Source organism: Stenella coeruleoalba (assembly GCF_951394435.1).
Source record: "Stenella coeruleoalba genome assembly, contig: scaffold_34, whole genome shotgun sequence".
Taxonomy (NCBI): Eukaryota; Metazoa; Chordata; class Mammalia; order Artiodactyla; family Delphinidae; genus Stenella; species Stenella coeruleoalba.
This window is the reverse complement of record NW_027646159.1, coordinates 2,280,402-2,305,410: the sequence shown is the minus strand read 5'-3', so window position 1 is coordinate 2,305,410 and position 25,009 is coordinate 2,280,402. Positions and strand designations below refer to the sequence as shown.

Genomic DNA, 25,009 nt, shown 5'->3' with positions numbered 1-25,009 from the left:
ATACAGAACAGAACAGGGTCTCAAATTTAGAAAACCAACTTATGCTTGCTTAAGGGGAAAGGTGAGTTGGGCTGCTGCATAAAACCAGAGATTGAAATGAGCACAGATAAAGTTCCTTAAGTCAAATATGGAATAGACAAGAGCTACTCCTTGCTCAACGAAATGGACTCAACACCGCATATTAAACGCCTAAGAATGTACCTGACTAGTAAGTATCTTAAAACCTATGGATTGCTATGTCTCCAAAAGAGAATCAAGCATGTGTACAGGGGCATAAACGCAGCAGTGATAGGATTGGAGAGGTTCGGTGAGCAAATGAAGACCCTTTGAAGTCATATTGCATGGTACCCATTCCACGGGTTTCAACTACCCAGGTTTAAGGTATTCTTCCTTCAGCTAAAACATGCATGTGGAACCTAGAGTATGATCAACCATGTGATCGGGAGACGTGTTCAAATATGTCTCAGTTTTCGTACCCTGGTACTCGGGTGCAACATTCCAGATGCTTTACTAACACTCTCCCGACTTGGAGAGTCAGTCCCTTTAACCTCCTCTTTGGCCCAGTTTGCAATTTCTGCGGAAGATGAACAGGAATAGCGAGAACCAATGAGAGACTAGCTGGAGGTGTCTGGACGGGCAAATTTAACTCTCATTTCCCACCAGGAAGAGGAATTAACCAAAGGCTCAGCGTGCCGTGCCGGAACCAGATTAGGGCCTGAAGCCATCCTGCGGTGTTGCGGCCAGGTCACAAGAAAGCGAGTTGAAGAAAGGAGCTCAGGGGCACTGTAATTCACAAACCTGCAGAGTTATAAATGACAGCTATCGTCCAAAAATAGACTGAAGTAAGGCTGCCAAGAGGACTTGAAAGCGGGGCAGAATTGCAGGAAACCGATTTCAGGAGGTAGACTGGAATTGCATTGAAAGCATAGCAAAAGAGGCAGAACGTCCACAATGATGCACTTGGCCAAAAAGGGCGTATGCGTTTTTTCCTGAATATATTCAGGAAAAAACGCATACGCCCTTTTTGGCCAACCAAGCAAGCTTGCAAAGGAAATCTGCACTACAATGAAGTCTCACTTCCCCCCGGTCAAAAGGGCCATCTGAATAAAGTGTAAAATCCAGAAAGGCAGGACAGTCCATGGAGAACTGGGAGCCTTGTTATGCTGATGGGCGGGATGAAAATTGCCAACAACCACTCGGGAGAAGTGTATGGTGTTTCCTGAAACATCTAAAAAACAAAGCAACAGAACCTAGGGCACTTCCACTTATGGTCCTATAGCTTAGGGAAATTAAAATAAAAAAGACACAGCCACCCCAAAGTTTGCAACGGCTCTGTTTACAAGAACCTCGTTTACAGTACAAGTTCAACATCGCAGAAAGTGAAAAATGGATAAAGAAGTTGTGGTATTTACTTACAAAGCAATATCACTCAGCAATGAAATCTGTGTCATCAGGCCCTTAGCAGCACAATGAGTGGATTCAGGTATGATGATTCTAACTGAAATAAGTCACACAGAAAAAGAAACATCATAAGATATCAGTAATACACGGAATGTAAACTTGGCTACACAGGAACTGAATTACAGAACAGAACAGGGTCTCAAATTTAGAAAACCAACTTATGCTTGCTTAAGGGGAAACGTGAGTTGGGGTGCTGCATAAAACCAGAGATTGAAATGAGCACAGATAAATTTCCTTAAGCCAAATATGGAATAGACAAGAGCTACTCCTTGCTCAACGAAATGGACTCAACACCGCATATTAAACGCCTAAGAATGTACCTGACTAGTAAGTATCTTAAAAGCTATAGATTGCTATGTCTCCGAAAGAGAATCAAGCATGTGTACAGGGGCATAAACGCAGCAGTGATAGGATTGGAGAGGTTCGGTGAGCAAATGAAGACCCTTTGAAGTCATATTGCATGGTACCCATTGCACGGGTTTGAACTACACAGGTTTTAGGTATTCTTCCTTCAGCTAAAACATGCATGTGGAACCCAGAGTATGATCAACCATGTGATCGGGAGACGTGTTCAAATATGTCTCAGTTTTCCTCCCCTGGTACTCGGGTGCAACATTCCAGACGCTTTACTAACACTCTCCCCACTTGGAGAGTCAGCACCTTTAACCTCCTGTTTGGCCCAGTTTGCAATTTCTGCGGAAGATGAACAGGAATAGCGAGAACCAATGAGAGGCTAGCTGGAGGTGTCTGGACGGGCAAATTTAATTCTCATTTCCCACCAGGAAGAGGAAATAACCAAAGGCTCAGCGTGCCGTACCGGAACCAGATTAGGGCCTGAAGCCATCCTGCGGTGTTACGGCCAGCTCAAAATAAAGCGAGTTGAAGAAAGGAGCTCAGGGGCACTGTAATTCACAAACCTGCAGAGTTATAAATGACAGCTATCGTCCAAAAATAGACTGAAGTAAGGCTGCCAAGAGGACTTGAAAGCGGGGCAGAATTGCAGGAAACCGATTTCAGGAGGTAGACTGGAATTGCATTGAAAGCATAGGAAAAGAGGCAGAACGTCCACAATGATGCACTTGGCCAAAAAGGGCATATGGGTTTTTTCCTGAATATATTCAGGAAAAAACGCATATGCCCTTTTTGGCCAACCAAGCAAGCTTGCAAAGGAAATCTGCACTACAATGAAGTCTCACTTCCCCCTGTCAAAAGGGCCATCTGAAAAAAGTGTAAAATCCAGAAAGGCAGGACAGGCCATGGAGAACTGGGAGCCTTGTTATGCTGATGGCCGGGATGTAAATTGCCAACAACCACTCGGGAGAAGTGTATGGTGTTTCCTGAAACATCTAAAAAACAAAGCAACAGAACCTAGGGCACTTCCACTTATGGTCCTATAGCTTAGGGAAATTAAAATCAAAAAGACACAGCCACCCCAAAGTTTGGAACGGCTCTGTTTACAAGAACCTCGTTTACAGTACAAGTTCAACATCGCAGAAAGTGAAAAATGGAGAAAGAAGTTGTGGTATTTACTTACAAAGCAATATCACTCAGCAATGAAATCTGTGTCATCAGGCCCTTAGCAGCACAATAAGTGGATTCAGGTATGATGATTCTAACTGAAATAAGTCACACAGAAAAAGTAACATCATAAGATATCAGTAATACACGGAATGTAAACTTGGCTACACAGGAACTGAATTACAGAACAGAACAGGGTCTCAAATTTAGAAAACCAACTTATGCTTGCTTAAGGGTAAAGGTGAGCTGGGGTGCTGCATAAAACCAGAGATTGAAATGAGCACAGATAAAGTTCCTTAAGCCAAATATGGAATAGACAAGAGCTACTCCTTGCTCAACGAAATGGACTCAACACCGCATATTAAACGCCTAAGAATGTACCTGACTAGTAAGTATCTTAAAACCTATGGATTGCTATGTCTCCGAAAGAGAATCAAGCATGTGTACAGGGGCATAAACGCAGCAGTGATAGGATTGGAGAGGTTCGGTGAGCAAATGAAGACCCTTTGAAGTCATATTGCATGGTACCCATTACACGGGTCTCAACTCTCCAGGTTTAAGGTATTCTTCCTTCAGCTAAAACATGCATGTGGAACCCAGAGTATGATCAACCATGTGATCGGGAGACGTGTTCAAATATGTCTCAGTTTTCGTACCCTGGTACTCGCGTGCAACATTCCAGACGCTTTACTAACACTCTCCCGACTTGGAGAGTCAGTCCCTTTAACCTCCTGTTTGGCCCAGTTTGCAATTTCTGCGGAAGATGAACAGGAATAGCGAGAACCAATGAGAGACTAGCTGGAGGTGTCTGGACGGGCAAATTTAACTCTCATTTCCCACCAGGAAGAGGAATTAACCAAAGGCTCAGCGTGCCATGCCGGAACCAGATTAGGGCCTGAAGCCATCCTGCGGTGTTGCGGCCAGGTCACAAGAAAGCGAGTTGAAGAAAGGAGTTCAGGGGCACTGTAATTCACAAACCTGCAGAGTTATAAATGACAGCTATCGTCCAAAAATAGACTGAAGTAAGGCTGCCAAGAGGACTTGAAAGCGGGGCAGAATTGCAGGAAACCGATTTCAGGAGGTAGACTGGAATTGCATTGAAAGCATAGGAAAAGAGGCAGAACGTCCACAATGATGCACTTGGCCAAAAAGGGCGTATGCGTTTTTTCCTGAATATATTCAGGAAAAAACGCATACGCCCTTTTTGGCCAACCAAGCAAGCTTGCAAAGGAAATCTGCACTACAATGAAGTCTCACTTCCCCCCGGTCAAAAGGGCCATCTGAAAAAAGTGTAAAATCCAAAAAGGCAGGACAGGCCATGGAGAACTGGGAGCCTTGTTATGCTGATGGGCGGGATGTAAATTGCCAACAACCACTCGGGAGAAGTGTATGGTGTTTCCTGAAACATCTAAAAAACAAAGCAACAGAGCCTAGGGCACTGCCACTTATGGTCCTATAGCTTAGGGAAATTAAAATCAAAAAGACACAGACACCCCAAAGTTTGGGACGCCTCTGTTTACAAGAACCTCGTTTACAGTACAAGTTCAACATCGCAGAAAGTGAAAAATGGATAAAGAAGTTGTGGTATTTACTTACAAAGCAATATCACTCAGCAATGAAATCTGTGTCATCAGGCCCTTAGCAGCACAATGAGTGGATTCAGGTATGATGATTCTAACTGAAATAAGTCACACAGAAAAAGAAACATCATAAGATATCAGTAATACACGGAATGTAAACTTGGCTACACAGGAACTGAATTACAGAACAGAACAGGGTCTCAAATTTAGAAAACCAACTTATGCTTGCTTAAGGGTAAAGGTGAGTTGGGGTGCTGCATAAAACCAGAGATTGAAATGAGCACAGATAAAGTTCCTTAAGTCAAATATGGAATAGACAAGAGCTACTCCTTGCTCAACGAAATGGACTCAACACCGCATATTAAACGCCTAAGAATGTACCTGACTAGTAAGTATCTTAAAACCTATGGATTGCTATGTCTCCGAAAGAGAATCAAGCATGTGTACAGGGGCATAAACGCAGCAGTGATAGGATTGGAGAGGTTCGGTGAGCAAATGAAGACCCTTTGACGTCATATTGCATGGTACCCATTACACGGGTCTCAACTCTCCAGGTTTAAGGTATTCTTCCTTCAGCTAAAACATGCATGTGGAACCTAGAGTATGATCAACCATGTGATCGGGAGATGTGTTCAAATATGTCTCAGTTTTCCTCCCCTGGTATTCGGGTGCAACGTTCCAGATGCTTTACTAACACTCTCCCCACTTGGAGAGTCAGCGCCTTTAACCTCCTGTTTGGCCCAGTTTGTAATTTCTGCGGCAGATGAACAGGAATAGCGAGAACCAATGAGAGGCTAGCTGGAGGTGTCTGGACGGCCAAATTTAACTCTCATTTCCCTCCAGGAAGAGGAAATAACCAAAGGCTCAGTGTGCCGTGCCGGAACCAGATTAGGGCCTGAAGCCATCCTGCGGTGTTGCGGCCAGCTCAAAAGAAAGCGAGTTGAAGAAAGGAGCTCAGGGGCACTGTAATTCACAAACCTGCAGAGTTATAAATGACAGCTATCGTCCAAAAATAGACTGAAGTAAGGCTGCCAAGAGGACTTGAAAGCGGGGCAGAATTGCAGGAAACCGATTTCAGGAGTTAGACTGGAATTGCACTGAAAGCATAGGAAAAGAGGCAGAACGTCCACAATGATGCACTTGGCCAAAAAGGGCATATGCGATTTTTCCTGAATATATTCAGGAAAAAACGCATACGCCCTTTTTGCCCAACCAAGCAAGCTTGCAAAGGAAATCTGCACTACAATGAAGTCTCACTTCCCCCCGGTCAAAAGGGCCATCTGAAAAAAGTGTAAAATCCAGAAAGGCAGGACAGGCCATGGAGAACTGGGAGCCTTGTTTGCTGAAGGGCAGGATGTAAATTGCCAACAACCACTCGGGAGAAGTGTATGGTGTTTCCTGAAACATCTAAAAAAAAAAAGCAACAGAGCCTAGGGCACTTCCACTTATGGTCCTATAGCTTAGGGAATTTACAATCAAAAAGACACAGCCACCCCAAAGTTTGGAACGGCTCTGTTTACAAGAACCTCGTTTACAGTACAAGTTCAACATTGCAGAAAGTGAAAAATGGATAAAAAAGTTGTGGTATTTACTTACAAAGCAACATCACTCAGCAATGAAATCTGTGTCATCAGGCCCTTAGCAGCACAATGAGTGGATTCAGGTATGATGATTCTAACTGAAATAAGTCACACAGAAAAAGAAACATCATAAGATATCAGTAATACACGGAATGTAAACTTGGCTACACAGGAACTGAATTACAGAACAGAACAGTGTCTCAAATTTAGAAAACCAACTTATGCTTGCTTAAGGGGAAAGGTGAGTTGGGGTGCTGCATAAAACCAGAGATTGAAATGAGCACAGATAAAGTTCCTTAAGCCAAATATGGAATAGACAAGAGCTACTCCTTGCTCAACAAAATGGACTCAACACCGCATATTAAACGACTAAGAATGTACCTGACTAGTAAGTATCTTAAAATCTATAGATTGCTATGTCTCCGAAAGAGAATCAAGCATGTGTACAGGGGCATAAACGCAGCAGTGATAGGATTGGAGAGGTTCGGTGAGCAAATGAAGACCCTTTGACGTCATATTGCATGGTACCCATTCCACGGGTTTCAACTACCCAGGTTTTAGGTATTCTTCCTTCAGCTAAAACATGCATGTAGAACCCAGAGTATGATCAACCATGTGATCGGGAGACGTGTTCAAATATGTCTCAGTTTTCCTCCCCTGGTACTCGGGTGCAACATTCCAGACGCTTTACTAACACTCTCCCCACTTGGAGAATCAGCGCCTTTAACCTCCTGTTTCGCCCAGTTTGCAATTTCTGCAGAAGATGAACAGGAATAGCGAGAACCAATGAGAGGCTTGCTGGAGGTGTCTGGACGGGCAAATTTAACTCTCATTTCCCACCAGGAAGAGGAAATAACCAAAGGCTCAGCGTGCCGTACCGGAACCAGATTAGGGCCTGAAGCCATCCTGCGGTGTTGCGGCCAGCTCAAAAGAAAGCGAGTTGAAGAAAGGAGCTCAGGGGCACTGTAATTCACAAACCTGCAGAGTTATAAATGACATCTATCATCCAAAAATAGACTGAAGTAAGGCTGCCAAGAGGACTTGAAAGCGGGGCAGAATTGCAGGAAACCGATTTCAGGAGGTAGACTGGAATTGCATTGAAAGCATAGGAAAAGAGGCAGAACGTCCACAATGATGCACTTGGCCAAAAAGGGCGTATGCGTTTTTTCCTGAATATATTCAGGAAAAAACGCATACGCACTTTTTGGCCAACCAAGCAAGCTTGCAAAGGAAATCTGCACTACAATGAAGTCTCACTTCCCCCCGGTCAAAAGGGCCATCTGAAAAAAGTGTAAAATCCAGAAAGGCAGGACAGGCCATGGAGAACTGGGAGCCTTGTTATGCTGATGGGCGGGATGTAAATTGCCAACAACCACTCGGGAGAAGTGTATGGTGTTTCCTGAAACATCTAAAAAACAAAGCAACAGAACCTAGGGCACTTCCACTTATGGTCCTATAGCTTAGGGAAATTAAAATCAAAAACACAGCCACGCCAAAGTTTGGAACGGCTCTGTTTACAAGAACCTCGTTTACAGTACAAGTTCAACATCGCAGAAAGTGAAAAATGGATAAAGAAGTTGTGGTATTTACTTACAAAGCAATATCACTCAGCAATGAAATCTGTGTCATCAGGCCCTTAGCAGCACAATGAGTGGATTCAGCTATGATGATTCTAACTGAAATAAGTCACACAGAAAAAGAAACATCATAAGATATCAGTAATACACGGAATGGAAACTTGGCTACACAGGAACTGAATTACAGAACAGAACAGGGTCTCAAATTTAGAAAACCAACTTATGCTTGCTTAAGGGTAAAGTTGAGTTGGGGTGCTGCATAAAACCAGAGATTGAAAGGAGCACAGATAAATTTCCTTAAGTCAAATATGGAATAGACAAGAGCTACTCCTTGCTCAACGAAATGGACTCAACACCGCATATTAAACGCCTAAGAATGTACCTGACTAGTAAGTATCTTAAAACCTATGGATTGCTATGTCTCCGAAAGAGAATCAAGCATGTGTACAGGGGCATAAACGCAGCAGTGATAGGATTGGAGAGGTTCGGTGAGCAAATGAAGACCCTTTGAAGTCATATTGCATGGTACCCATTACACGGGTCTTAACTCTCCAGGTTTAAGGTATTCTTCCTTCAGCTAAAACATGCATGTGGAACCCAAGTATGATCAACCATGTGAACGGGAGACGTGTTCAAATATGTCTCAGTTTTCCTCCCCTGGTACTCGGGTGCAACATTCCAGACGCTTTACTAACACTCTCCCCACTTGGAGAGTCAGTCCCTTTAACCTCCTGTTTGGCCCACTTTGCAATTTCTGTGGAAGATGAACAGGAATAGCGAGAACCAATGAGAGACTAGCTGGAGGTGTCTGGACGGGCAAATTTAACTCTCATTTCCCACCAGGAAGAGGAAATAACCAAAGGCTCAGCGTGCCGTGCCGGAACCAGATTAGGGCCTGAAGCCATCTTGCGGTGTTGCGGCCAGGTCACAAGAAAGCAAGTTGAAGAAAGGAGCTCAGGGGCACTGTAATTCACAAACCTGCAGAGTTATAAATGACAGCTATCATCCAAAAATAGACAGAAGTAAGGCTGCCAAGAGGACTTGAAAGCGGGGCAGAATTGCAGGAAACCGATTTCAGGAGGTAGACTGGAATTGCATTGAAAGCATAGGAAAAGAGGCAGAACGTCCACAATGATGCACTTGGCCAAAAAGGGCGTATGCGTTTTTTCCTGAATATATTCAGGAAAAAACGCATACGCCCTTTTTGGCCAACCAAGCAAGCTTGCAAAGGAAATCTGCACTACAATGAAGTCTCACTTCCCCCCGGTCAAAAGGGCCATCTGAAAAAAGTGTAAAATCCAGAAAGGCAGGACAGGCCATGGAGAACTGGGAGCCTTGTTATGCTGATGGGCGGGATGTAATTGCCAACAGACACTCGGGGGAAGTGTATGGTGTTTCCTGAAACATCTAAGAAACAAAGCAACAGAGCCTAGGGCACAGCCACTTATGGTCCTATAGCTTAGGGAAATTAAAATCAAAAAGACACAGCCACCCCAAAGTTTGGGACGCCTCTGTTTACAAGAACCTCATTTACAGTACAAGTTCAACATCGCAGAAAGTGAAAAACGGATAAAGAAGTTGTGGTATTTACTTACAAAGCAATATCACTCAGCAATGAAAACTTTGTCATCAGGCCCTTAGCAGCACAATGAGTGGATTCAGGTATGATGATTCTAACTGAAATAAGTCACACAGAAAAAGAAACATCATAAGATATCAGTAATACACGGAATGTAAACTTGGCTACACAGGAACTGAATTACAGTACAGAACAGGGTCTCAAATTTAGAAAACCAACTTATTCTTGCTTTAGGGTAAAGGTGAGTTGGGGTGCTGCATAAAACCAGAGATTGAAATGAGCACAGATAAAGTTCCTTAAGCCAAATATGGAATAGACAAGAGCTACTCCTTGCTCAACGAAATGGACTCAACACCCCATATTAAACGCCTAAGAATGTACCTGACTAGTAAGTATCTTAAAACCTATGGATTGCTATGTCTCTGAAAGAGAATCAAGCATGTGTACAGGGGCATAAACGCAGCAGTGATAGGATTGGAGAGGTTCAGTGAGCAAATGAAGACCCTTTGAAGTCATATTGCATGGTACCCATTCCACGGGTTTCAACTACCCAGGTTTAAGGTATTCTTCCTTCAGCTAAAACATGCATGTGGAACCTAGAGTATGATCAACCATGTGATCGGGAGACGTGTTCAAATATGTCTCACTTTTCGTACCCTGGTACTCGGGTGCAACATTCCAGACACTTTACTAACACTCTCCCGACTTGGAGAGTCAGTCCGTTTAACCTCCTGTTTGGCCCAGTTTGCAATTTCTGCGGAAGATGAACAGGAATAGCGAGAACCAATGAGAGATTAGCTGGAGGTGTCTGGACGGGCAAATTTAACTCTCATTTCCCACCAGGAAGAGGAATTAACCAAAGGCTCAGCGTGCCGTGCCGGAACCAGATTAGGGCCTGAAGCCATCCTGCGGTGTTGCGGCCAGCTCAAAAGAAAGCGAGTTGAAGAAAGGAGCTCAGGGGCACTGTAATTCACAAACCTGCAGAGTTATAAATGACAGCTATCGTCCAAAAATAGACTGAAGTAAGGCTGCCAAGAGGACTTGAAAGCGGGGCAGAATTGCAGGAAACCGATTTCAGGAGGTAGACTGGAATTGCATTGAAAGCATAGGAAAAGAGGCAGAACGTCCACAATGATGCACTTGGCCAAAAAGGGCGTATGCGTTTTTTCCTGAATATATTCAGGAAAAAACGCATACGCCCTTTTTGGCCAACCAAGCAAGCTTGCAAAGGAAATCTGCACTACAATGAAGTCTCACTTCCCCCCGGTCAAAAGGGCCATCTGAAAAAAGTGTAAAATCCAGAAAGGCAGGACAGGCCATGGAGAACTGGGAGCCTTGTTATGCTGATGGGCGGGATGTAAATTTCCAACAGACATTCGGAGGAAGTGTATGGTGTTTCCTGAAACATCTAAAAAACAAAGCAACAGAGCCTAGGGCACAGCCACTTATGGTCCTATAGCTTAGGGAAATTAAAATCAAAAAGACACAGCCACCCCAAAGTTTGGGACGCCTCTGTTTACAAGAACCTCGTTTACAGTACAAGTTCAACATCGCAGAAAGTGAAAAATGGATAAAGAAGTTGTGGTATTTACTTACAAAGCAATATCACTCAGCAATGAAAACTTTGTAATCAGGCCCTTAGCAGCACAATGAGTGGATTCAGGTATGATGATTCTAACTGAAATAAGTCACACAGAAAAAGAAACATCATAAGATATCAGTAATACACGGAATGTAAACTTGGCTACACAGGAACTGAATTACAGTACAGAACAGGGTCTCAAATTTAGAAAACCAACTTATTCTTGCTTTAGGGTAAAGGTGAGTTGGGGTGCTGCATAAAACCAGAGATTGAAATGAGCACAGATAAAGTTCCTTAAGCCAAATATGGAATAGACAAGAGCTACTCCTTGCTCAACGAAATGGACTCAACACCCCATATTAAACGCCTAAGAATGTACCTGACTAGTAAGTATCTTAAAACCTATGGATTGCTATGTCTCTGAAAGAGAATCAAGCATGTGTACAGGGGCATAAACGCAGCAGTGATAGGATTGGAGAGGTTCAGTGAGCAAATGAAGACCCTTTGAAGTCATATTGCATGGTACCCATTCCACGGGTTTCAACTACCCAGGTTTAAGGTATTCTTCCTTCAGCTAAAACATGCATGTGGAACCTAGAGTATGATCAACCATGTGATCGGGAGACGTGTTCAAATATGTCTCAGTTTTCGTACCCTGGTACTCGGGTGCAACATTCCAGACGCTTTACTAACACTCTCCCGACTTGGAGAGTCAGTCCCTTTAACCTCCTGTTTGGCCCAGTTTGCAATTTCTGCGGAAGATGAACAGGAATAGCGAGAACCAATGAGAGGCTAGCTGGAGGTGTCTGGACGGGCAAATTTAACTCTCATTTCCCACCAGGAAGAGGAATTAACCAAAGGCTCAGCGTGCCGTGCCGGAACCAGATTAGGGCCTGAAGCCATCCTGCGGTGTTGCGGCCAGCTCAAAAGAAAGCGAGTTGAAGAAAGGAGCTCAGGGGCACTGTAATTCACAAACCTGCAGAGTTATAAATGACAGCTATCGTCCAAAAATAGACTGAAGTAAGGCTGCCAAGAGGACTTGAAAGCGGGGCAGAATTGCAGGAAACCGATTTCAGGAGGTAGACTGGAATTGCATTGAAAGCATAGGAAAAGAGGCAGAACGTCCACAATGATGCACTTGGCCAAAAAGGGCGTATGCGTTTTTTCCTGAATATATTCAGGAAAAAACGCATACGCCCTTTTTGGCCAACCAAGCAAGCTTGCAAAGGAAATCTGCACTACAATGAAGTCTCACTTCTCCCCGGTCAAAAGGGCCATCTGAAAAAAGTGTAAAATCCAGAAAGGCAGGACAGGCCATGGAGAACTGGGAACCTTGTTATGCTGATGGGCGGGATGTAAATTGCCAACAGACACTCGGGAGAAGTGTATGGTGTTTCCTGAAACATCTAAAAAACAAAGCAACAGAGCCTAGGGCACTGCCACTTATTGGTCCTATAGCTTAGGGAAATTAAAATCAAAAAGACACAGCCACCCCAATGTTTGGAACGCCTCTGTTTACAAGAACCTCGTTTACAGTACAAGTTCAACATCGCAGAAAGTGAAAAATGGATAAAGATGTTGTGGTATTTACTTACAAAGCAATATCACTCAGCAATGAAATCTGTGTCATCAAGCCCTTAGCAGCACAATGAGTGGATTCAGGTATGATGATTCTAACTGAAATAAGTCACACAGAAAAAGAAACATCATAAGATATCAGTAATACACGGAATGTAAACTTGGCTACACAGGAACTGAATTACAGAACAGAACAGGGTCTCAAATTTAGAAAACCAACTTATGCTTGCTTAAGGGTAAAGGTGAGTTGGGGTGCTGCATAAAACCAGAGATTGAAATGAGCACAGATAAAGTTCCTTAAGTCAAATATGGAATAGACAAGAGCTACTCCTTGCTCAACGTAATGGACTCAACACCGCATATTAAACGCCTAAGAATGTACCTGACTAGTAAGTATCTTAAAACCTATGGATTGCTATGTCTCCGAAAGAGAATCAAGCATGTGTACAGGGGCATAAACGCAGCAGTGATAGGATTGGAGAGGTTCGGTGAGCAAATGAAAACCCTTTGAAGTCATATTGCTTGGTACCCATTCCTCGGGTTTCAACTACCCAGGTTTAAGGTATTCTTCCTTCAGCTAAAACATGCATGTGGAACCCAGAGTATGATCAACCATGTGATCGGGAGACGTGTTCAAATATGTCTCAGTTTTCCTCCCCTGGTACTCGGGTGCAACATTCCAGACGCTTTACTAACACTCTCCCCACTTGGAGAGTCAGCGCCTTTAACCTCCTGTTTGGCCCAGTTTGCAATTTCTGCGGAAGATGAACAGGAATAGCGAGAACCAATGAGAGGCTAGCTGGAGGTGTCTGGACGGGCAAATTTAACTCTCATTTCCCACCAGGAAGAGGAATTAACCAAAGGCTCAGCGTGCCGTGCCGGAACCAGATTAGGGCCTGAAGCCATCCTGCGGTGTTGCGGCCAGCTCAAAAGAAAGCGAGTTGAAGAAAGGAGCTCAGGGGCACTGTAATTCACAAACCTGCAGAGTTATAAATGACAGCTATCGTCCAAAAATAGACTGAAGTAAGGCTGCCAAGAGGACTTGAAAGCGGGGCAGAATTGCAGGAAACCGATTTCAGGAGGTAGACTGGAATTGCATTGAAAGCATAGGAAAAGAGGCAGAACGTCCACAATGATGCACTTGGCCAAAAAGGGCGTATGCGTTTTTTCCTGAATATATTCAGGAAAAAACGCATACGCACTTTTTGGCCAACCAAGCAAGCTTGCAAAGGAAATCTGCACTACAATGAAGTCTCACTTCCCCCCGGTCAAAAGGGCCATCTGAAAAAAGTGTAAAATCCAGAAAGGCAGGACAGGCCATGGAGAACTGGGAGCCTTGTTATGCTGATGGGCGGGATGTAAATTGCCAACAACCACTCGGGAGAAGTCTATGGTGTTTCCTGAAACATCTAAAAAACAAAGCAACAGAACCTAGGGAACTTCCACTTATGGTCCTATAGCTTAGGGAAATTAAAATCAAAAAGACACAGCCACGCCAAAGTTTGGAACGGCTCTGTTTACAAGAACCTCGTTTACAGTACAAGTTCAACATCGCAGAAAGTGAAAAATGGATAAAGAAGTTGTGGTATTTACTTACAAAGCAATATAACTCAGCAATGAAATCTGTGTAATCAGGCCCTTAGGAGCACAATGAGTGGATTCAGCTATGATGATTCTAACTGAAATAAGTCACACAGAAAAAGAAACATCATAAGATATCAGTAATACACGGAATGGAAACTTGGCTACACAGGAACTGAATTACAGAGCAGAACAGGGTCTCAAATTTAGAAAACCAACTTATGCTTGCTTAAGGGTAAAGGTGAGTTGGGGTGCTGCATAAAACCAGAGATTGAAATGAGCACAGATAAAGTTCCTTAATTCAAATGTGGAATAGACAAGAGCTACTCCTTGCTCAACGAAAAGGACTCAACACCGCATATTAAACGCCTAAGAATGTACCTGACTAGTAAGTATCTTAAAACCTATGGATTGCTATGTCTCCGAAAGAGAATCAAGCATGTGTACAGGGGCATAAACGCAGCAGTGATAGGATTGGAGAGGTTCGGTGAGCAAATGAAGACCCTTTGAAGTCATATTGCATGGTACCCATTACACGGGTCTTAACTCTCCAGGTTTAAGGTATTCTTCCTTCAGCGAAAACATGCATGTGGAACCCAAGTATGATGAACCATGTGAACGGGAGACGTGTTCAAATATGTCTCAGTTTTCCTCCCCTGGTACTCGGGTGCAACATTCCAGACGCTTTACTAACACTCTCCCCACTTGGAGAGTCAGCGCCTTTAACCTCCTGTTTGGCCCAGTTTGCAATTTCTGCGGAAGATGAACAGGAATAGCGAGAACCAATGAGAGACTAGCTGGAGGTGTCTGGACGGGCAAATTTAACTCTCATTTCCCACCAGGAAGGGGAATTAACCAAAGGCTCAGCGTGCCGTGCCGGAACCAGATTAGGGCCTGAAGCCATTCTGCGGTGTTGCGGCCAGCTCACAAGAAAGCGAGTTGAAGAAAGGAGCTCAGGGGCACTGTAATTCACAAACCTGCAGTGTTATAAATGACAGCTATCATCCAAAAATATACTGAAGTAAGGCTGCCAAGAGGACTTGAAAGCGGGGCAGAATTGCAGGAAACCGATTTCAGGAGGTAGACTGGAATTGCATTGAAAGCATAGGAAAAGAGGCAGAACGTCCACAATGATGCACTTGGCCAAAAAGGGCGTATGCGTTTTTTCCTGAATATATTCAGGAAAAAACGCATACGCCCTTTTTGGCCAACCAAGCAAGCTTGCAAAGGAAATCTGCACTACAATGAAGTCTCACTTCCCCCCGGTCAAAAGGGCCATCTGAAAAAAGTGTAAAATCCAGAAAGGCAGGACAGGCCATGGAGAACTGGGAGCCTTGTTATGCTGATGGGCGGGATGTAAATTGCCAACAACCACTCGGGAGAAGTGTATGGTGTTTCCTGAAACATCTAAAAAACAAAGCAACAGAACCTAGGGCACTTCCACTTATGGTCCTATAGCTTAGGGAAATTAAAATCAAAAAGACACAGCCACCCCAAAGTTTGGAACGGCTCTGTTTACAAGAACCTCGTTTACAGTACAAGTTCAACATCGCAGAAAGTGAAAAATGGAGAAAGAACTTGTGGTATTTACATACAAAGCAATATCACTCAGCAATGAAATCTGTGTCATCAGGCCCTTAGCAGCACAATGAGTGGATTCAGGTATGATGATTCTAACTGAAATAAGTCACACAGAAAAAGAAACATCATAAGATATCAGTAATACACGGAATGGAAACTTGGCTACACAGGAACTGAATTACAGAACAGAACAGGGTCTCAAATTTAGAAAACCAACTTATGCTTGCTTAAGGGTAAAGGTGAGTTGGGGTGCTGCATAAAACCAGAGATTGAAATGAGCACAGATAAAGTTCCTTAAGTCAAATATGGAATAGACAAGAGCTACTCCTTGCTCAACGAAATGGACTCAACACCGCATATTAAACGCCTAAGAATGTACCTGACTAGTAAGTATCTTAAAACCTATGGATTGCTATGTCTCCGAAAGAGAATCAAGCATGTGTACAGGGGCATAAACGCAGCAGTGATAGGATTGGAGAGGTTCGGTGAGCAAATGAAGACCCTTTGAAGTCATATTGCATGGTACCCATTGCACGGGTTTCAACTACCCAGGTTTTAGGTATTCTTCCTTCAGCTAAAACATGCATGTGGAACCCAGAGTATGATCAACCATGTGATCGGGAGACGTGTTCAAATATGTCTCAGTTTTCCTCCCCTGGTACTCGGGTGCAACATTCCAGACGCTTTACTAACACTCTCCCCACTTGGAGAGTCAGCGCCTTTAACCTCCTGTTTGGCCCAGTTTGCAATTTCTGCGGAAGATGAACAGGAATATTGAGAACCAATGAGAGGTTAGCTGGAGGTGTCTGGACGGGCAAATTTAACTCTCATTTCCCACCAGGAAGAGGAATTAACCAAAGGCTCAGCGTGCTGTGCCGGTACCAGATTAGGGCCTGAAGCCATCCTGCGGTGTTGCGGCCAGCTCACAAGAAAGCGAGTTGAAGAAAGGAGCTCAGGGGCACTGTAATTCACAAACCTGCAGAGTTATAAATGACAGCTATCGTCCAAAAATAGACTGAAGTAAGGCTGCCAAGAGGACTTGAAAGCGGGGCAGAATTGCAGGAAACCGATTTCAGGAGGTAGACTGGAATTGCATTGAAAGCATAGGAAAAGAGGCAGAACGTCCACAATGATGCACTTGGCCAAAAAGGGCGTATGCGTTTTTTCCTGAATATATTCAGGAAAAAACGCATACGCCCTTTTTGGCCAACCAAGCAAACTTGCAAAGGAAATCTGCACTACAATGAAGTCTCACTTCCCCCCGGTCAAAAGGGCCATCTGAAAAAAGTGTAAAATCCAGAAAGGCAGGACAGGCCATGGAGAACTGGGAGCCTTGTTATGCTGATGGGCGGGATGTAAATTGCCAACAACCACTCGGGAGAAGTGTATGGTGTTTCCTGAAACATCTAAAAAACAAAGCAACAGAACCTAGGGCACTTCCACTTATGGTCCTATAGCTTAGGGAAATTAAAATAAAAAAGACACAGCCACCCCAAAGTTTGGAACGGCTCTGTTTACAAGAACCTCGTTTACAGTACAAGTTCAACATCGCAGAAAGTGAAAAATGGATAAAGAAGTTGTGGTATTTACTTACAAAGCAATATCACTCAGCAATGAAATCTGTGTCATCAGGCCCTTAGCAGCACAATGAGTGGATTCAGGTATGATGATTCTAACTGAAATAAGTCACACAGAAAAAGAAACATCATAAGATATCAGTAATACATGGAATGGAAACTTGGCTACACAGGAACTGAATTACAGAACAGAACAGGGTCTCAAATTTAGAAAACCAACTTATGCTTGCTTAAGGGGAAAGGTGAGTTGGGGTGCTGCATAAAACCAGAGGTTGAAATGAGCACAGATAAAGTTCCTTAAGTCAAATATGGAATAGACAAGAGCTACTCCTTGCTCAACGAAATGGACTCAACACCGCATATTAAACGCCTAAGAATGTACCTGACTAGTAAGTATCTTAAAACCTATGGATTGCTATGTCTCCGAAAGAGAATCAAGCATGCGTACAGGGGCATAAACGCAGCAGTGATAGGATTGGAGAGGTTCGGTGAGCAAATGAAGACCCTTTGAAGTCATATTGCATGGTACCCATTAAACGGGTTTCAACTACCCAGGTTTTAGGTATTCTTCCTTCAGCTAAAACATGCATGTGGAACCCAGAGTATGATCAACCATGTGATCGGGAGACGTGTTCAAATATGTCTCAGTTTTCCTCCCCTGGTACTCGGGTGCAACATTCCAGACGCTTTACTAACACTCTCCCCACTTGGAGAGTCAGCGCCTTTAACCTCCTGTTTGGCCCAGTTTGCAATTTCTGCGGAAGATGAACAGGAATAGCGAGAACCAATGAGAGGCTAGCTGGAGGTGTCTGGACGGGCAAATTTAACTCTCATTTCCCACCAGGAAGAGGAATTAACCAAAGGCTCAGCGTGCCGTGCCGGAACCAGATTAGGGCCTGAAGCCATCCTGCGGTGTTGCGGCCAGCTCAAAAGAAAGCGAGTTGAAGAAAGGAGCTCAGGGGCACTGTAATTCACAAACCTGCAGAGTTATAAATGACAGCTATCGTCCAAAAATAGACTGAAGTAAGGCTGCCAAGAGGACTTGAAAGCGGGGCAGAATTGCAGGAAACCGATTTCAGGAGGTAGACTGGAATTGCATTGAAAGCATAGGAAAAGAGGCAGAACGTCCACAATGATGCACTTGGCCAAAAAGGGCGTATGCGTTTTTTCCTGAATATATTCAGGAAAAAACGCATACGCACTTTTTGGCCAACCAAGCAAGCTTGCAAAGGAAATCTGCACTACAATGAAGTCTCACTTCCCCCCGGTCAAAAGGGCCATCTGAAAAAAGTGTAAAATCCAGAAAGGCAGGACAGGCCATGGAGAACTGGGAGCCTTGTTATGCTGATGGGCGGGATGTAAATTGCCAACAACCACTCGGGAGAAGTCTATGGTGTTTCCTGAAACATCTAAAAAACAAAGCAACAGAACCTAGGGCACTTCCACTTATGGTCCTATAGCTTAGGGAAATTAAAATCAAAAAGACACAGCCACGCCAAAGTTTGGAACGGCTCTGTTTACAAGAACCTCGTTTACAGTACAAGTTCAACATCGCAGAAAGTGAAAAATGGATAAAGAAGTTGTGGTATTTACTTACAAAGCAATATAACTCAGCAATGAAATCTGTGTCATCAGGCCCTTAGGAGCACAATGAGTGGATTCAGCTATGATGATTCTAACTGAAATAAGTCACACAGAAAAAGAAACATCATAAGATATCAGTAATACACGGAATGGAAACTTGGCTACACAGGAACTGAATTACAGAGCAGAACAGGGTCTCAAATTTAGAAAACCAACTTATGCTTGCTTAAGGGTAAAGGTGAGTTGGGGTGCTGCATAAAACCAGAGATTGAAATGAGCACAGATAAAGTTCCTTAATTCAAATGTGGAATAGACAAGAGCTACTCCTTGCTCAACGAAAAGGACTCAACACCGCATATTAAACGCCTAAGAATGTACCTGACTAGTAAGTATCTTAAAACCTATGGATTGCTATGTCTCCGAAAGAGAATCAAGCATGTGTACAGGGGCATAAACGCAGCAGTGATAGGATTGGAGAGGTTCGGTGAGCAAATGAAGACCCTTTGAAGTCATATTGCATGGTACCCATTACACGGGTCTTAACTCTCCAGGTTTAAGGTATTCTTCCTTCAGCGAAAACATGCATGTGGAACCCAAGTATGATGAACCATGTGAACGGGAGACGTGTTCAAATATGTCTCAGATTTCCTCCCCTGGTACTCGGGTGCAACATTCCAGACGCTTTACTAACACTCTCCCCACTTGGAGAGTCAGCGCCTTTAACCTCCTGTTTGGCCCAGTTTGCAATTTCTGCGGAAGATGAACAGGAATAGCGAGAACCAATGAGAGACTAGCTGGAGGTGTCTGGACGGGCAAATTTAACTCTCATTTCCCACCAGGAAGGGGAATTAACCAAAGGCTCAGCGTGCCGTGCCGGAACCAGATTAGGGCCTGAAGCCATTCTGCGGTGTTGCGGCCAGCTCACAAGAAAGCGAGTTGAAGAAAGGAGCTCAGGGGCACTGTAATTCACAAACCTGCAGTGTTATAAATGACAGCTATCATCCAAAAATATACTGAAGTAAGGCTGCCAAGAGGACTTGAAAGCGGGGCAGAATTGCAGGAAACCGATTTCAGGAGGTAGACTGGAATTGCATTGAAAGCATAGGAAAAGAGGCAGAACGTCCACAATGATGCACTTGGCCAAAAAGGGCGTATGCGTTTTTTCCTGAATATATTCAGGAAAAAACGCATACGCCCTTTTTGGCCAACCAAGCAAGCTTGCAAAGGAAATCTGCACTACAATGAAGTCTCACTTCCCCCCGGTCAAAAGGGCCATCTGAAAAAAGTGTAAAATCCAGAAAGGCAGGACAGGCCATGGAGAACTGGGAGCCTTGTTATGCTGATGGGCGGGATGTAAATTGCCAACAACCACTCGGGAGAAGTGTATGGTGTTTCCTGAAACATCTAAAAAACAAAGCAACAGAACCTAGGGCACTTCCACTTATGGTCCTATAGCTTAGGGAAATTAAAATCAAAAAGACACAGCCACCCCAAAGTTTGGAACGGCTCTGTTTACAAGAACCTCGTTTACAGTACAAGTTCAACATCGCAGAAAGTGAAAAATGGATAAAGAAGTTGTGGTATTTACTTACAAAGCAATATCACTCAGCAATGAAATCTGTGTCATCAGGCCCTTAGCAGCACAATGAGTGGATTCAGGTATGATGATTCTAACTGAAATAAGTCACACAGAAAAAGAAACATCATAAGATATCAGTAATACATGGAATGGAAACTTGGCTACACAGGAACTGAATTACAGAACAGAACAGGGTCTCAAATTTAGAAAACCAACTTATGCTTGCTTAAGGGTAAAGGTGAGTTGGGGTGCTGCATAAAACCAGAGATTGAAATGAGCACAGATAAAGTTCCTTAAGTCAAATATGGAATAGACAAGAGCTACTCCTTGCTCAACGAAATGGACTCAACACCGCATATTAAACGCCTAAGAATGTACCTGACTAGTAAGTATCTTAAAACCTATGGATTGCTATGTCTCCGAAAGAGAATCAAGCATGCGTACAGGGGCATAAACGCAGCAGTGATAGGATTGGAGAGGTTCGGTGAGCAAATGAAGACCCTTTGAAGTCATATTGCATGGTACCCATTAAACGGGTTTCAACTACCCAGGTTTTAGGTATTCTTCCTTCAGCTAAAACATGCATGTGGAACCCAGAGTATGATCAACCATGTGATCGGGAGACGTGTTCAAATATGTCTCAGTTTTCCTCCCCTGGTACTCGGGTGCAACATTCCAGACGCTTTACTAACACTCTCCCCACTTGGAGAGTCAGCGCCTTTAACCTCCTGTTTGGCCCAGTTTGCAATTTCTGCGGAAGATGAACAGGAATAGCGAGAACCAATGAGAGGCTAGCTGGAGGTGTCTGGACGGGCAAATTTAACTCTCATTTCCCACCAGGAAGAGGAATTAACCAAAGGCTCAGCGTGCCGTGCCGGAACAAGATTAGGGCCTGAAGCCATCCTGCGGTGTTGCGGCCAGCTCAAAAGAAAGCGAGTTGAAGAAAGGAGCTCAGGGGCACTGTAATTCACAAACCTGCAGAGTTATAAATGACAGCTATCGTCCAAAAATAGACTGAAGTAAGGCTGCCAAGAGGACTTGAAAGCGGGGCAGAATTGCAGGAAACCGATTTCAGGAGGTAGACTGGAATTGCATTGAAAGCATAGGAAAAGAGGCAGAACGTCCACAATGATGCACTTGGCCAAAAAGGGCGTATGCGTTTTTTCTTGAATATATTCAGGAAAAAACGCATACGCCCTTTTTGGCCAACCAAGCAAACTTGCAAAGGAAATCTGCACTACAATGAAGTCTTACTTCCCCCCGGTCAAAAGGGCCATCTGAAAAAAGTGTAAAATCCAGAAAGGCAGGACAGGCCATGGAGAACTGGGAGCCTTGTTATGCTGATGGGCAGGATGTAAATTGCCAACAGACACTTGGGAGAAGTGTATGGTGTTTCCTGAAACATCTAAAAAACAAAGCAACAGAACCTAGGGCACTTCCACTTATGGTCCTATAGCTTAGGGAAATTAAAATCAAAAAGACACAGCCACCCCAAAGTTTGGAACGGCTCTGTTTACAAGAACCTCGTTTACAGTACAAGTTCAACATCGCAGAAAGTGAAAAATGGATAAAGAAGTTGTGGTATTTACTTACAAAGCAATATCACTCAGCAATGAAATCTGTGTCATCAGGCCCTTAGCAGCACAATGAGTGGATTCAGGTATGATGATTCTAACTGAAATAAGTCACACAGAGAAAGAAACATCATAAGATATCAGTAATACACGGAATGGAAACTTGGCTACACAGGAACTGAATTACAGAACAGAACAGGGTCTCAAATTTAGAAAACCAACTTATGCTTGCTTAAGGGTAAAGGTGAGTTGGGGTGCTGCATAAAACCAGAGATTGAAATGAGCACAGATAAAGTTCCTTAAGTCAAATATGGAATAGACAAGAGCTACTCCTTGCTCAACGAAATGGACTCAACACCGCATATTAAACGCCTAAGAATGTACCTGACTAGTAAGTATCTTAAAACCTATGGATTGCTATGTCTCCGAAAGAGAATCAAGCATGTGTACAGGGGCATAAACGCAGCAGTGATAGGATTGGAGAGGTTCGGTGAGCAAATGAAGACCCTTTGAAGTCATATTGCATGGTACCCATTGCACGGGTTTCAACTACACAGGTTTTAGACATTCTTCCTTCAGCTAAAACATGCATGTGGAACCCAGAGTATGATCAACCATGTGATCGGAAGACGTGTTCAAATATGTCTCAGTTTTCCTCCCCTGGTACTCGGGTGCAACATTCCAGACGCTTTACTAACACTCTCCCCACTTGGAGAGTCAGCGCCTTTAACCTCCTGTTTGGCCCAGTTTGCAATTTCTGCGGAAGATGAACAGGAATAGCGAGAACCAATAAGAGGCTAGCTGGAGGTGTCTGGACGGGCAAATTTAACTCTCATTTCCCACCAGGAAGAGGAAATAACCAAAGGCTCAGCGTGCCATACCGGAACCAGATTAGGGCCTGAAGCCATCCTGCGGTGTTGCGGCCAGCTCAAAAGAAAGCGAGTTGAAGAAAGGAGCTCAGGGGCACTGTAATTCACAAACCTGCAGAGTTATCAATGACAGCTATCGTCCAAAAATAGACTGAAGTAAGGCTGCCAAGAGGACTTGAAAGCGGGGCAGAATTGCAGGAAACCGATTTCAGGAGGTAGACTGGAATTGCATTGAAAGCATAGGAAAAGAGGCAGAACGTCCACAATGATGCACTTGGCCAAAAAGGGCGTATGCGTTTTTTCCTGAATATATTCAGGAAAAAACGCATACGCCCTTTTTGGCCAACCAAGCAAGCTTGCAAAGGAAATCTGCACTACAATGAAGTCTCACTTCCCCCCAGTCAAAAGGGCCATCTGAAAAAAGTGTAAAATCCAGAAAGGCAGGACAGGCCATGGAGAACTGGGAGCCTTGTTATGCTGATGGGCGGGATGTAAATTGCCAACAACCACTCGGGAGAAGTGTATGGTGTTTCCTGAAACATCTAAAAAACAAAGCAACAGAGCCTAGGGCACTGCCACTTATGGTCCTATAGCTTAGGGAAATTAAAATCAAAAAGACACAGCCACCCCAAAGTTTGGAACGGCTCTGTTTACAAGAACCTCGTTTACAGTACAAGTTCAACATCGCAGAAAGTGAAAAATGGATAAAGAAGTTGTGGTATTTACTTACAAAGCAATATCACTCAGCAATGAAATCTGTGTCATCAGGCCCTTAGTAGCACAATGAGTGGATTCAGGTATGATGATTCTAACTGAAATAAGTCACACAGAAAAAGAAACATCATAAGATATCAGTAATACACGGAATGGAAACTTGGCTACACAGGAACTGAATTACAGAACAGAACAGGGTCTCAAATTTAGAAAACCAACTTATGCTTGCTTAAGGGGAAAGGTGAGTTGGGGTGCTGCATAAAACCAGAGATTGAAATGAGCACAGATAAATTTCCTTAAGTCAAATATGGAATAGACAAGAGCTACTCCTTGCTCAACGAAATGGACTCAACACCGCATATTAAACGCCTAAGAATGTACCTGACTAGTAAGTATCTTAAAACCTATGGATTGCTATGTCTCCGAAAGAGAATCAAGCATGTGTACAGGGGCATAAACGCAGCAGTGATAGGATTGGAGAGGTTCGGTGAGCAAATGAAGACCATTTGAAGTCATATTGCATGGTACCCATTGCACGGGTTTCAACTACACATGTTTTAGATATTCTTCCTTCAGCTAAAACATGCATGTGGAACCCAGAGTATGATCAACCATGTGATCGGAAGACGTGTTCAAATATGTCTCAGTTTTCCTCCCCTGGTACTCGGGTGCAACATTCCAGACGCTTTACTAAAACTCTCCCCACTTGGAGAGTCAGCGCCTTTAACCTCCTGTTTGGCACAGTTTGCAATTTCTGCGGAAGATGAACAGGAATAGCGAGAACCAATAAGAGGCTAGCTGGAGGTGTCTGGACGGGCAAATTTAACTCTCATTTCCCACCAGGAAGAGGAAATAACCAAAGGCTCAGCGTGCCATACCGGAACCAGATTAGGGCCTGAAGCCATCCTGCGGTGTTGCGGCCAGCTCAAAAGAAAGCGAGTTGAAGAAAGGAGCTCAGGGGCACTGTAATTCACAAACCTGCAGAGTTATCAATGACAGCTATCGTCCAAAAATAGACTGAAGTAAGGCTGCCAAGAGGACTTGAAAGCGGGGCAGAATTGCAGGAAACCGATTTCAGGAGGTAGACTGGAATTGCATTGAAAGCATAGGAAAAGAGGCAGAACGTCCACAATGATGCACTTGGCCAAAAAGGGCGTATGCGTTTTTTCCTGAATATATTCAGGAAAAAACGCATACGCCCTTTTTGGCCAACCAAGCAAGCTTGCAAAGGAAATCTGCACTACAATGAAGTCTCACTTCCCCCCGGTCAAAAGGGCCATCTGAAAAAAGTGTAAAATCCAGAAAGGCAGGACAGGCCATGGAGAACTGGGAGCCTTATTATGCTGATGGGCGGGATGTAAATTGCCAACAACCACTCGGGAGAAGTGTATGGTGTTTCCTGAAACATCTAAAAAACAAAGCAACAGAGCCTAGGGCACTGCCACTTATGGTCCTATAGCTTAGGGAAATTAAAATCAAAAAGACACAGCCACCC

At 43.8% G+C, this 25,009-nt stretch overlaps 1 long non-coding RNA gene across 4 annotated transcripts in view; it reads right to left on the bottom strand.

The window, feature by feature from the left end:
- The window catches only part of LOC307181295, a 1,377,052-nt gene that overhangs the window by 1,246,064 nt on the left and 105,979 nt on the right, over positions 1-25,009 (bottom strand). Inside the window, exon 1 of one of the 4 annotated variants that reach the window (XR_013826361.1) lies at positions 6,156-6,204. The exons of the other annotated variants lie outside the window; for them this stretch is intronic. This is a non-coding gene — a long non-coding RNA (uncharacterized lncRNA). Of the gene's footprint in view, positions 1-6,155; positions 6,205-25,009 lie in introns of those variants that run through there. 4 annotated transcript variants of the gene reach the window in all.